Source organism: Lagopus muta, chromosome 6 (assembly GCF_023343835.1).
Source record: "Lagopus muta isolate bLagMut1 chromosome 6, bLagMut1 primary, whole genome shotgun sequence".
Lineage (NCBI taxonomy): Eukaryota > Metazoa > Chordata > Aves > Galliformes > Phasianidae > Lagopus > Lagopus muta.
The window spans coordinates 26,363,041-26,375,431 of NC_064438.1; the positions used below are offsets into that span (position 1 = coordinate 26,363,041).

General features: G+C 41.5%; 1 protein-coding gene across 11 annotated transcripts in view; it reads left to right on the top strand.

Moving 5' to 3' along the window:
* DPF3 (double PHD fingers 3) overlaps nt 1-12,391 on the top strand; it is a 187,546-nt gene that overhangs the window by 48,896 nt on the left and 126,259 nt on the right. Inside the window, exon 1 of one of the 11 annotated variants that reach the window (XM_048947372.1) lies at nt 1,292-1,497. The exons of 9 other annotated variants lie outside the window; for them this stretch is intronic. The gene's annotated coding sequence lies outside the window, so the exon portion shown is untranslated. Of the gene's footprint in view, nt 1-1,291; nt 1,498-10,950; nt 10,984-12,391 lie in introns of those variants that run through there. One more of the 11 variants, XM_048947373.1, reaches the window with a different exon arrangement.

The following is a 12,391-nucleotide window of genomic DNA, read 5'->3' on the forward strand; positions in this document are numbered from 1 at the left end:
GGTTTGTTATATTACCACATATGGTTTGTACAGCTGGGCCTCTGAGAGGGAAAGAACATCCCTTCCCCCCAACCTCCCCCCAACCTGCAGTCTTTACTCCACTTCTTCTTCCTTCTCTCTTCCCTACCCCCCACACCGGAAAAAAAATCAACTAATCAACCGTTGCATCTATTAAAATATTAGTCTGTGGGATGCTACATGCAAGAGCAAATCCTACAGAAACTTCTTGCACCTGCAGGGGAAATGTTCCATATACGGTATGGAGACTGGCAGAGTCTTGATTCAGAATAAAATTTAAATGATTCTGGTCGTTTTGCCACATCCTGTTTCTCTCATTTATGCATGCACTATTTTGATAACCAGCAAATAGTTCTCAGCTTGCTGGAGCTAAAGATAGCCTTGAATTGTAGCACTGCTATCTTGCTCCTTTAGAAGTGCTTGGGTTCTCCCTCCTGCAGAGACTGGGGCCAGCCTTGAAAACTGGGACCCGCCACAAGTTTCCTTTTAGCATTTATTTAAGTTTAGCATGATTTCATAACTGCTTTTGAAGTGTTTTGGAGTAACCCAAACTTGACTACTGGCACAGTTTTGTTCTCTGTTTCGTCAAATGACTGGTGTCACCTCTCTTTTCATTTGTCTTTTAAGTTGATGTCCTTTGTTTTGTATAAGATATGAAGTAGCAGAGAGAAAAACAACTGGTATGCTTCAATTTCCTGACTCTGCCCCAGGGCCTTCCCTTGTTAACCTGGTTTCTAGCATTAGGTTTTTTGGCATGTGAACCATTCTGTAGATCCCTTGGCTGATTTCGGCACATCTTACGTTTATATCCTGTTGTATTTCCCTCAGAGAATACGTGTTTCAATGCCAGAGAGAAAACTCAATCTTAAGAGCGCTGTCTGTGGCTATAGGAGCAATCTGTGTAGACACGCTGACTGGCATAGCAGGCACTCCACGTTCATTACACTTCTCATTGCTACCCTTGACTTCTGCTGCTCTCCCCGCAGCAATCCACAGTGTTTCAGAGTACTCCTTTGACCTATGGCCATGATGTTTTCTTCAACCCTTCTGCACATTCCTGTGGTAGTTGGATTTAGAGTTCAAAAATCTGGCTTGTAGAATTGGATAGAATTGTAGAATTTGATAGAATCACTTAGCATTATGTTATTCAAATTCATGATGGAGAAGAGACATGACAAGAAGATGTTTGAAGCCCATTGTTTACATACACTTTTATTTATTTGACTGATAAAATTGTTTGGTCTAAATATATTCCATACTCTGCTCCTTTGTGTAATGACGTATAGCAGAAATGCTGAGTCACAGCCTGAACCAGTGATTGAGCACCTGGTGGGAAGGCACGGTCAACCCAGAGGAGCTCAGCTGCATGCAGTGTGCCTGAGTGATCGGATCCACCCCTTCTCAGACCTCATTTAAGGGTTGACAGTGGAGGCAAGGGTATCTTGCTGGAGACCCCTGCCTACCCGAGGCCTTTCAAAGGTAAGCAGTTTTTTTCTTTTGTTTATGTATCTGTGGTTGCTGAATTTGCTGCAGCCTAGCATTGTGCTACTCTGCTACTATTGCTGTACTTTCCATCCTACTACGCTTTACAGCATTACGTGGTGCTATCTGCATTGGAGAGAGTGTTGAAATTTTACCTTTATGTAATAAACCCACGCAGTGATCAAATACGGGGGGAAATCTTCATGAAAATGTGATTTTCTACAACGTTAGCTGTTTGAGCAAGGTGGTGAGTGGTACTTAGAATTTACCTTGATCAGATACAGTGTTAATGCTGTGAATTTTTTGAATAGAACTGTGCCTTGGAGAAGTGTTTTCCCAATGAAAAAAAAGAGGTAGAAGATTACAAATCCAGTCGAATAATTGGCAGGAATTAGAATGGGAAACTGGTAACTTAAAGGTGTTCCCCTGCTGGAAAATTCCACTCTGGATTCCATATGCTGTGCAGCTGATGTGCATGCTTAGGTGCTGATGTGTATTGTTTGGATCTGGTCTTTGTGGATATAGGGCTTCTCTGACACTGAGATCTAGTTAAAATTAGTATTTGATTACGCTCAGATTCAAAGAATGAGCAGACTGATATTTTGTTCAGTTCCACCAAACTTTGAGGGGGAAAAAAAAAAGTTCTTCCTGACTTCTTAGATTTTCTGGACCTTCCCCATAACTTGCATTAAGCAGAATCAGACTGTCCTGTGTAGGCTACTGTGCCTCCTGAGACAGGTGGAGAAAGTGTACATTTTAACTGGATATTACAGAAAGATGTTCAGATCCTTCTGCAGGTTTATAACTTCAAGTTTCTTTTCCTTGGTCTTGTTCGAGATGTGAACACTCCTAATACAGTGCGGCCCTTCAAAATTGCAGACAAAAATATTTGGCTGCTGGATTTCCAATAGGGAAGAACGTTGAAACTCCCATGTGGTAGCTGGGACCCTGTATTGGATAAATAATTATTATCATTACTTACTTGCTATTTGTATATAAGTAGTATCCAGAGTAACTAACTTAAGGCTGAACACACCTTCATCTAGCTGGACATGTTGCGTGCATCTAGCTTGATCAGCTTTAAGGAACAAATCTTGCACGTTTTACTTATGTGACTAATACTATTAAAGCCAATGAGATTTCTCAGGTGAGCAGTGCCAGGATTTTGGAGTGCCTTGCTCTCATCAGAAATCCTGGAACTATTCAACTAAGCAAGTTTGGCTCTGTGTATGGAGAGTTGCCCTCAGTCTTAAACAAAACGTGACCTCTACAGGTTCTCCTTTTCTGGTGTAAACATGATATCTACGCTGTTTGGGGAATCTCTGTGTTAGTGCTGCTGATTCCAAATAAAGTCATGGTGACAGGACCCTTAATGAGAACTTACTTTGCCAAATTCATAATGCAGCAATATGAGAAAATTAGCTCATTGGACCAGATCCTCGAACTGTTGTAAATCTTGGTCACCTTATGGACTTTGCTGGAGGCATGCCAGCGTACACCAGGAAATAATTTGGATCATTCTCCTTCATTATTCCCTATCACCATTGTGTATATTTTCTTTAGTATTTATGTGCAGCTGATGGTCTTTCTTCGAGGAAATTCTTTGCTTGCCTGTTTTCTTACTGGTACTTCTGACCTTTGAGAAGAGAGCAGTTTGCATGGCTCATGCAAACCAGTGATGTGGAGTTACCATGTCTCATTGCATGCCCACCTTGTGCCCTTCCCCCCTCTCTCCTGCCAAGTGGAGCAGATGGTGCCGATTCCCATGGAGACTCTTGGTGCAGCTGAGGTCTCTTCCCTGGTGCCTCTGCTGTATCGTGGAAAGTCCCCATGGTCTTTTTGGAGAAGAGAACACACAGCTGATTGTTGCCTTTTGTTTATGACTTCTAAGATCCTATGAGGATTACCATTTTTTATTTTTTTTATTTTTTATTTTTTTGCTGTTCTCTTCTACCTCTTGTAATCTGTCCCAAAAATCTTCAGTCTGAAATTCCCTGCCACTTGGGGAAAATTGCTTTTGTTACTGTTAGTTGTATTATTTTGCATTCCTACAGATACCCACCCACTACATGTTTACCTTTATAAACAGATATTTATTTTATTTACTTTTTTTTTTGTTTTCTGTCCTAATTTAGGAGCTGAAGCACCACCATTTGTGATTTCTTATTAGCACCTTCTTTAATGCCCTTTTTCTTAGCCTTCAGGCCTCCCCCTCTCTTGTATTATACAACAGGAGTTCGTTCAAAATAATCTTCCTTTCCACTGGGCTATCGGGGTATGCTGCTCACACCTCTCCCTGTGCTGGCTTTTGGTATCCTTATCTGATTAAAACACCACATCCCTGTCTGTAATGCACTGAATTGCTCACTCCTGACCCTTTTGATTTTTTTTGTGACCATATTGTTTGCTTTTTATAATTAGGTCAATGGTTTTATATTTGGTGAAATCTGGAAAAGAATGTCACCTCCAATATTTGATTGCCTTTGCTTTGTTAGTTGTGCCAGCTTCTCTCCTAATTCAGCTTACTGTGTTGCTCCAGCATTCTCCTGCCATAGATGCCTCTGTGCGTTTTCTTATATTGGAAAAAGATGCTTCCCCTGATGCTCTGCATTGTGCCAGTCAACTTTCTTCCAAGCCACTCAAAAAACCCACTCCTTTTACGCTAGCCATCCTTTGCTGTTCTCCACCCTTGTCTTTTATGCCAGATATGAAGCTAAATCCTGACGCCACTGAAGTCATTTGAAATGTTGCCATTTTGCCTCAGTGAGATGAAGACTGCATTCACTGTCTAAAGATTGAAGTATTATGAATGGGGGGGAAGTGAGGAATGAAGTGACACAAGAAAAAGAGTCACTAAGCTCATTACACCCGCTGAACACATCCTGGGAGCTCTCACTGTTGTGGTATGTGTCCTCCTGTGCCACTGTTTTTTTCAGCCTCGCTGTGCTGTGCCTAATTTAGATTGTAAACGCCTCACATCAGACTTCTGTTTCATTTCTCCTTAGTGTGGCATGCCCAGCTATGGCACTGTGTGTACGTAGTAACTCAAGGAGAAGATGTAATCTGCTGAAAGCCTTGCCCAGTTTAAGTGATAAAAAGAAAGCACTAAAAAAACACCCTTTTTTGTAGAAACAAGCAGGAAATCCCTGAGCAGTGGTCAGAATCTCAGTGGAAAGTCATAGCTTCACTACACGACAGATATGCAGTGGCTGCAGCAAGGGCAGAACAGAAGCCTGTAGAATGTTTTATTCATCAGCTTTATATCTTTGCCAGGGTGAGGGGTAGAAATCCTTAAAACCCTTTGTATTGACAGATGTTTTCTTTTGAAAATAGGCATGCAGAGGTGACCTACATAGGGTCTTCAGCAAATACTTGCCCTAGCTCAGTATTATGAGTCAAGAGGAACAGTGATTCCATGTGCTTTTTTTTTTTTTTTTCTTATAGTCCAGCATACACTCTCCTATATCCCATCAGCCTCTCAGGTGAACCCTTGAGGCCTGGACTATCCCAGCTGCTGTTTTGTAGAGAGCATTGGGTTTGGTCCAGGCAGCTCTAATGATGTGCTGAGTGGTGATTATGTCCGAAATAAAATAGGCGAGATGCACTCTGTGCAGCTGGAGGTGGGGAGCAAAGCAGGCTGCATTTTGTGAGGAGCTTCGTGACCCTGGGCCTACTGCTTGCTAGCCAGTAAATGCCTATGTCCTTAGATATGGAGCAGTGCATTCAGCTTGCATCAGACTCTGATAGTGCCTGATGAGCAATGGTACAATGGATTCAATTTTATTTTGTAGGTATCACAATCTAATTTCATTATTACTGAAGTCACTGGCTAAACAAAGTCAATATTCCTTTTTATGTGTGAGATTACTTTTTTTTTTCCTCCTTCCTTTTTCTTTCTTTGCTTAAGGTTCTCTTTAAGATGTGATTCTCCTCTTGCTCCTGAATTTTGCTGGTTCAGTCTTTACAACTTGCACAGTTCTCTTAGTTTAGAGAGGTGATAAAAGAAAAACAGCCCCTTTCATGTCACGTGGAAAGCCAACAGTGGTGTGGAGTGGGAGAGAGCTGCACTGAGATCAGCAAGCACTAAGGTCTATCTGTCTTACTGTGTCTGTTTCTTTGATATTTGAACAGGGCACTTCTGCACCAGTCTCTGCCACTCCTTAATTAGCCTGTCACTCCAGGCAAAAAAGCAAACAGGAAAAAAAAAAACAACAAAAACCACCCACAACCAAAAAAACTGGGACAGGGATATCGTCCAGGAATGGTTTTCCTGGATGACAAGGCTGACCAAGAAAATAAGTATTTAAGCAGAATGTTTCGTGTTTACACAGTAACACTCAGTGAGTGTCTTGCCTTCATTAAAGAATCTACTTTCCAATTTTTTGCTAAGGCTAATGAAGGTGCATATCAGAGATAGTCCAATCAGTCCTTCATTTCTGCAGCTATCCTTCTGTCCTGCATTTTCTGTGTTAGAAATCCTCCTTTGTACCGCTCCTAGAGAAGTTCCCTTGGAGTAGAAACCTGTTCTTCAGGTTTTTACTGTGCTGTAGTCTGAGAAGTGATGGTGGAAAGCAACTCCATGCAGATCTCTGAGAAGCAAATGCTCATGAGAACAGTGGGGAAGGGAGACTGCGGGCAGAAACCTACAGCTGTGAGTCCCTCTGTCATGCACTGTCCTCTAAGGATACTAGTGAAAGCATTGTATGCTTGATAGGGAATTCATGAACCTCTGTGTTATAGGATTACCTTACCTGAGAAACAGCTTCCCTTGCTGTCTTGGGACTTCCACTGAACAGAATGTATCACAGGAGTAGAAAGTTAAATCAGACAGGGATGTGCTGCTGTGCAGAAGTTTTAGTGGGAGTCAGTCACAGACTCCAGGACTTGTCTGAGCCTAGCATAAGAAAATGGCCATTGCAGAAATTATCTCAGGTGCAAAATATGGGCTTGATTTTCTTTTTTTTTTTTTCTTTTTTTCCAGTCATTTTTGAGCAATGGGTAGTCATTCTTTTAACTGTTTGTTGTTGTGTTTTGTTTTGCAACAGGCAGGAAATCGTGTTGTCAAATACATAACTCTGCTACAGTTGTTTCTTATTTTTGGCCAATATAACAAGCACAGTACCTTTGATACTCTGCAAAACAAGTGCTGAGGTCTTAACATGTAACTTGATTTTCTTCATGAGGTCAGCTGCCACTTCAGTTTCTCCACAACCCTTTTTTCCTCTTAGAAATTATACCTAACAGTTTCGTTGTGTGACATCTTTCTGTATTATTTCTTCAACATGATTTTGTCTTCTAACAATATTTTCCTACAGAATTCATCTTTGGCGTAACTCTGACTTCACTGGAACTATACCAGAAACAAATTTGTCACTGAAAACCAAATAATGTATCAAAGATTTATAATTAGGATCTCTCATGCCCTGTAGTTCTGTAGATGTTTTCCACATCAAAAGCAATGTCTTCATTAGGATAAATGAGATAACACACTTTACATTAAGCTTATAGTAGCCATGGAGGTTTTTTCTCTGAGTTTAGTTCTTGGTGCTGGATTTCCAGATATGTTGACTTAAATCTCCTGCTTGATGCCTGTCCAACATTGCCAGCAGGAATGTAAGCAATGCCCATCTACTCTAATGCCAGTCCTTGATTGCGTGAGATAGCTGGGTCCTCCTTATTCTTTCAGTTAGGAAGTAAATTGTTAAGGAGTTGATTTAAGATAGATCAACATATTACTCACCTAAAGCAAAATAAAGCCATACAGGAAGAGAATGAATTAAACAGGTTCGTGTTTTAAGCAATGAGTTTGGAAATGGGTATCCTCTAATGAGTTACATTGCAATTATAAACTGCTTATGCCTTCCCCACTCCCAGAAACTACTGCTGCCTCAGACCCCAAGCAGAGCAGTTTGTTTGCAACTGCTTTAATTTCAGGCAAAATCAGTTGGTTTAGTTCTGACTGTCTATTTAAACTACTAAAGCTAACACACTTGTCTTGCTTGATGCAAATTAGGAATCCTCTTCATCAAGACTTGGGAGGTACTGCAACCACTCCAGCTGAAGCTAGAGGGGGACTTCTGTGTGTGGCAATAATTGTATCAATTTCCCTGATCTGCTCTTCAGGAGAGGTCTGGGCAAATGTGATCCTGAAATATGCTCGCTGTGGCACAGGTGCTCATGGCATCAATGTCTCACCACTGTTGACTGGATTTAGATTCCCAAGCCACTATGTTAAGATGCCAGTTTAGTGAAATTCTCTCAAAATATTTCCTTTTGGTTCTTCCTTCCGTGTCTCTTTATATCGAACTGTGACAGAAATCCACGCTACAAGTCTTAATGCCACAGAATTGAGGCTTTTCATAGTCCACAAGGACATGACTTCTTTTTTCCGTGGGAGGATCACTGTAGCTGTTCATGAATCTTGTAGAGAAAATATAACCATCAACAATAAACGTGCACCAGCTGATGGTACTCTAGCATTGAACAGGTGAAGTATAACTCCATCTTCACTCCTTACTTATCCCACTGGTATAAAGAATAAAGGTTAAATTCTGAAGCGGTTACACAAATTCTTAATGCGCTCTACATCAGAAAAAAAGTCTTTGAAAGAACAACGTAAGCAAGTTCTGACTTAACAAGCAACTTGAGCCTTTCCTAGTATTGAAGCAACCTGGATGATAGATCTCTAAAAACTTCTATCACTTTCACGTTCCAGCCTGCGAAAAGGAATAGAAAATCCAAAATATAGTGAAAGAGCTCTGGTGGAATAGTGAGCCTACTGGGGCTTTCTTGCTGTCCCAGAGGAGAAATGTGTGCAAGTAGAATCTTAGCTTGGCTGTGCCAAACCAGGCAGCTTGTGTCCGAACTGATTTGCTAGTGAGCTTCCAGGGTGGTTGGCTAGAAAATTGTAATGATGTTTCCTAAAGAACTGAGTTCTGAAACAATTAGCTAGCTTTGTGTAACTGCCCCAAATGCAGATGTTCGAGATGAAGCTGTTTATTTTGATTCATGGAACTATCTATAGGGTAAAATTTTGTGATGGATTTCCTATATAGGGCTTATTCAAGCAAGAGTATATGTACATTATGAAATATGATTTTAATATGGAAACATGTTGTCTCTTTCTGGCTGCACACATTTTGGAGGAAGAAGATGGAAAAATACTGCGAGTTGGAGGAATTAAAGGGACTACCAGCACAAAACTTGAATTCAGTGGAAGACTGACATTACACTTGCCTTATACCTGTATTTGAAAAACAGGAAAAATTAAAAAATGTTTTTCTCATCTGTTCTGTGTGAAGGATGTGAAAAACAAGGATGTCCAAAGATAAGGAACAGTCAAAATTGGTGTGTAAGCAAACAGAAGCATTGGCTCTTTTTTTCTCTTAGTGTCTTCTTTAAAGTGACTTCAGTATTACTTGTGTTAACAGGAGGTTAAAAAACCTTCTGATAAGACTGTGGCTCTGGAGTTGATCACATTGCTTTTACTGAAAGAATTACTATAAGGGACCCTCAACTTTCTCATCCCACTGCAAAAATATCTGGTAGTGCTGTGAGGTTTTTCTTGTGGATGGAACAGAAGGTGAGCGCTTTCCCAGGAGAGGTTGCAGCCTAGCATGAGTATTACAAAATCAGCACACTGTCCTCTTCCTACTCCCAACAGGAATAAGTTGCTCTGCTGTTTTCATGAAGTCAAATTCTCTTCTGAGTTGTAGTGGCGTATGATCTGTCCCTGATGTATATTTTGCCCAAATGTTAAATTCTATAGGATCTCCACCAATCATTCTGTGTCAGGATCTCCACATCAGAGCTGATCTGGGCACTCGTGCACTGTTCCATTAACATCAAGTTTGGGCTTCAATTCAATAGTGACTCATTGAGGGCAGAGCATTGCTTCAGGAACTACCAGCTATGCACTCTGTACTGCCTGAGGTTTTAAACTAAGTCAGAGAAACACAGCTCTCCTTTGAAATATGTGTCCAATGAATGTACAAGTCGGTGGTGTAAGGAAGGCAAATACTGAGGGCCCATAACCATACTGATGAAAAATCTTTCACAACTGTAGTGCATTTCTGAAGATTCTGATGTAGGGCTCTAGTAGTGAGGGTCTTGTTCTGAGACCCCTTTCTACCAGTGCCATTCATGAGGTAGTGCCAATGGCTCTTGGTGACTGTATCCGCTGCAGCATGAGCTGATCCAGAAGGAGCAAAGGTCCTATCTGTTTTAATGTATCACAGAAGATTGTTGAGGCTACCAAGAGCATTGGAAAGGAGTATTTATTTATTTATAGGCATACTGTTTACATATCATAGCTTGATGAAAGGCCGGACTCATTACACTTGAACCTAACATGTGACTATAGTTATCTGCCTCATGCTGAGTGGCTGTAGGCCAAGGCAGTATGTGGACATACTTGGAGCTACAGTTGTGCAGCGTCTCTCAGCTTGTCTTTGCCTCTCTTCTGAAAGTTAATGTCCCTTTGGTGCACTAGCTAAGCTCCTCTTTTTAGATTTCTCCTTAAAAATAAATAAAATTAGCTTAAAAAAAAAATTAAACAGCAGCTCTCTTTGTTAGAGTTTATTTCAATTGGTAAAAGTGAGGGAATGGTTGCAAGGTGTTGACTTCTGGGTGGGAGGCTGGAAATCAGGAGGGAAGCAGTAGACCCTCCTGTGCTGTGGTGACAGTCAGGACATGTGACAAAGGCATTTCCCTTCACAGTTCTTTACTTGAGTCCTGTTTTGTTTAGGTAGTCTCCACTGACTTTTACATTAATGGGATACACTGTTCATACAAGTTTCTTTCTGAATCACCGCTGTGAATAAGTATAATGGGATTCCATAAAATCAAAGAAGAAGAGAGGGGGTAAAAAGTCAAAGGGGATGCATTTCTGCTTCTAAGAAGAGTGAAGGTTCATTATTTTCTGCAATGTTGTATCTGATGTGAATAGCACCACCAGAGATATGCTTGCTGTTTATGAACTGTCCTTTTTGAAAGACAGGCCCTTTTGGCTGATAGGTTTTGTTGACAGATGCACAAGAGCTACTGTTCCCTGTTGACAGAGTGGCTAATGAGCAGCAGAATATCCATTGGGAAGGAATTTCTTTGCTGTTTTACTGAACGCTATCCCTTTTCCTGTTTGAAGGCTCTTCTGTTGGGACACCTTCACAATATCATTTATGTGAACAGGGAGCTATTTGGACTTGCATCAAGTATAATCTCATAATGAGAGACCTATTCTTGCTTTTTATTAACTTTATGTGTGAAAGTACTATAGCAGAAATGGAAAGTCACAGCTTGAAACAGTGATTGAGCACCTGGTGGGAAGGCAGGGCCAACACAGGGGAACTCAGCTGTATGCAGTGTGCCTGAGTGACCAGAAGGGGTAGAGCCAGGATCCTCCCCTTCCTACACCTCATTTAATGGTTAGTAGTGGAAGTAAGGATACCTTGCTGGTGATCCCTGCCTACTGGAGGCCTTCTGAAAGTAAGCATTTTTTCTTCTTTTGTTTCTGCATTCATGGTTTCTGCATTTGGGCATCTCATTTGCTGCAGCCTAGCATTGCGTCACTCTGCTGTTGTTGCTGTACTCTCCATTGTATTATAGCATCATAGCATGATGAGTACACTAACTACTTGTTTGCATTCCAAGCACAGAAACTATATAGTGTGGACTAAAGGATGTATATCTGGCAATGAAGCAAATTAACACTGCTGCAAGAAGAAATAGCAGAAAAGTTGCACTTTGTGGCCTCGTGGAAAGCCTAGAATGATGGACATAAAGATATTGAGTGGTCTGTTCCTGGTAGAACTTTCTGGTCCTCTTCAGAGTCCTTGTGATCACAATTTGCAGCATGGATGGTTGTGACTTTGAAAGTGCCAACAGTAAAATGAGACTGAAATGACATGATCATGACTTCTGAGTGTGAGGGTGGACACCCTTAAGATATGCTGAAACAACGGATGATTCTTATAATGTCCTTGCTTTGGTATCTTTCAAAATATGGAAAAAAATGACTGAATCAGTGAAGGAAGTACAAGACTTGCTGGCTGATGGCGTGGTTCCATAATGAGTTTACGCCAGTGCTGCAGTCTTGCAGTCTAGGCTTCCAGCTATCCCTGACCTTGTGTCCCTATCCTGGCACTGCCTTTCCTTGTATGAGCCGTGGAACAGTTCAGACCAGAGAACCAACATGATTTTTAAACATTTCCTTTAGCATCATTGCTTTACATTTCGTGATAATGCAAGAGCTTTTGCTGTCGTAAGGGGAGAGCAGTGTGAGAGTAGGAACAGTAGCAAGAGAAGGATAGAGGACATTTATTTTAAGGCCAGTGCTAACTACTGCTAGCTTAAAATGACTGTGGAACTGTGGCACAGAGTGGACATGTAGTGGGCAGGGAAGAAGATAAAGCATGTCTGGCTGCTTAAAATAGTGCAGGTGTTAGAGCAAATGTACCAGATCCCGTTTGGAGAGGGTTTGTGTCCTCCCTGTGCTTCTCAATCAAGAGAAGTGTAGATAACTCCTTTGAGGGGCTCCTGTAGGGTTGGATTCAGTGAAGTCCTCAGGAGGTTTATAGAGATAAGCAGTGTTTGTAGATAGTAACCAGGTGGCTGTGCTGACCCAGAAAGCTGGCAGCATTTACTCTCGTCTGGGGCTGCACAAGTTTTCCAGTGCAGGCCCTTTCCTTCAGGAAGAGGGATCCTGGCTTTGTCATGTGGGGTTTGTGCTGCACGTTCTGACTGATGGATCCTAGCTAGGGCAAGGGCTGCGTGCATTCAGGGGGACAGAGTGTGCAGGGAAAGAAGTGGCATTTTGTCCTCAGTGATGTCAGCTGGTTGCAAGTGTGCACCTGTGTATGTTGCTGAGTGCTGACTTTCAATTTGACTCTAACAT